Source organism: Elephantulus edwardii, unplaced genomic scaffold (genome assembly GCF_000299155.1).
Source record: "Elephantulus edwardii isolate Elephantulus edwardi_28Jun2011 unplaced genomic scaffold, EleEdw1.0 scaffold00029, whole genome shotgun sequence".
NCBI lineage: Eukaryota > Metazoa > Chordata > Mammalia > Macroscelidea > Macroscelididae > Elephantulus > Elephantulus edwardii.
This window is the reverse complement of record NW_006399779.1, coordinates 21714000-21716054: the sequence shown is the minus strand read 5'-3', so window position 1 is coordinate 21716054 and position 2055 is coordinate 21714000.

Genomic DNA, 2055 nt, shown 5'->3' with positions numbered 1-2055 from the left:
CAAGTCCTAATAGTATAACAATTACTGTGGTCTTGTAAACCACCAATGGAAATTAATTTCCTTAGGACATCAGGAAGAAGGTTTATATATCCCACCTCCAGCACCCAAAGCTGGCATTCTAATTAAACTACTTCCTGTTATTTTTACGCTATGTACATCGTGCATATATTGTATGTCCCCATACATATTATATATATACATTCATATATTAATATTACATATCCCTATGTTTAATCGTACATACATTTATTATCCCCATGTATATAAGCTAGTATTAAATATCCTTGCTAGAGCCCTATTCAGTTACATTAACCTCTTAATCAACCCAACATCCACCCATATCCTTCAAACCATGCTTATCATCACCTTTATCTTTCCATAATTACCAAGCTTCGAGAAACCAACAACCCTTCCACCTTATACCTCTCTGCTCGCTCCGGGCCCATCAATCGTGGGGGTTACTATACTAGAACTATACCTGGCATCTGGTTCTTTCTTCAGGACCATCTCACCTAAAATCGCCCATTCTTTCCTCTTAAATAAGACATCCCGATGGATTCGTGACTAATCAGCCCATGCTCACACATAACTGTGGTGTCATGCATTTGGTATCTTTTAATTTTCAGGGTGCCTGATTCAACTGGGTTACCAACCTTAATACAGTCAAATTGATTGAAGCCAGACCCAACATGAATATGTTCTTCGAGCTCAAGTAAAATTCAGGTGTTATTCAGTCAATGGTCACAGGACATAAATATTTTTATACCTAATTTTCAAGTCACCCACGTGTACGCATACGCACACACCCACGTGTACGCATATGCACACACCCACGTGTACGCATACGCACACACCCACGTGTACGTTTTCTTTCAAGTATTAGGCTTGATGGATTCTGAAACAGCCTTCTATTCCTCCGCAGTTTGGCAGTCTTTATGTGGCTTTGCATTTATCTTTCTTCCATTTGTGGTTTACATATATATACTCTTTTACATCTCAAAAGAGCTTGTTTTAAGACACATCTTACATTAATGCTGCCTTAGTAAGCTAAGAAAGAAACCAAATGGGCTTATAATGGCAGGAACAACCAAACCCGCTGGCATCAAGTGGATTCTGATTGATGATTGTTGTTGTTGTTAAGTGCTGTTGAGTCATAAAGGATTCATAGGGACCTTATGAATGAAAGACCGGAACACTTATTTAACTTTCATTATTTCTCTAAGTTCACAGAGTTTTCAGAGGCAAGATCCAAAAGGGTTGCAAGGTTGATCTCTGGTGGCCTCATGGGTAAAGGAGTTGTGTTGCCCTCCTAAAAGCAGGTAGTTTAAATCTACAAGATGCTTCACAAGTGAAAGACAGGCAAAGTTAAATTATAAAATGTTAGTATTAAAGTCAGCATGTACATTCATTCAATCTCTTAAGATTTTTTTTCTCTGTTTCTAAGTCTTTTTTGGTGTGTGTGAATAAATGTCAGTGATTCCTGGTTTGCGTTTTTGCTATTAATAATTGTCATACGTAAAATCATAAAAGGTTTTTATCATCCCCTATGATGAGTATATTGACAAGAGTTACAACTGATTTTGAACAGGATGAAAAAAATCCCAACTTAGAGTCTTTCTTACAAAAATAAATTCAAAGAGAGTCTATTATATTTTGATATATTTTCAAAGTAATTCAGAGGTGTCTCCAAAGTACTTAAGAGCAAACATGTCAGTCTGGAGACTAAGGTTCTCCTGATACAGGCCATGGTCTTTGCAATTACTTGCTATGCATCAGGAAGCTGGACAATGACTAGGGATAATAAGAGAACTGATGTCTTTCAGCTATGGTATTGGAGAAGAGTATTGAATATACCATGGACTGCTAAGAAAATGAACAGGTTTGTCCTGGAGAGGGTGAAGCCACGCTGCTCCTTGAAGGCAAGGACTCTGAAGCTTCGTCTGACATACTTTGGACATATTGCAAGGTGGGATCCATCCTTGGAGAGGGACATCATGCTTGGGAGAGTGGAGGGACAGTGCAGGAGAGGAAGACTCTCAATGAGATGGACTGATT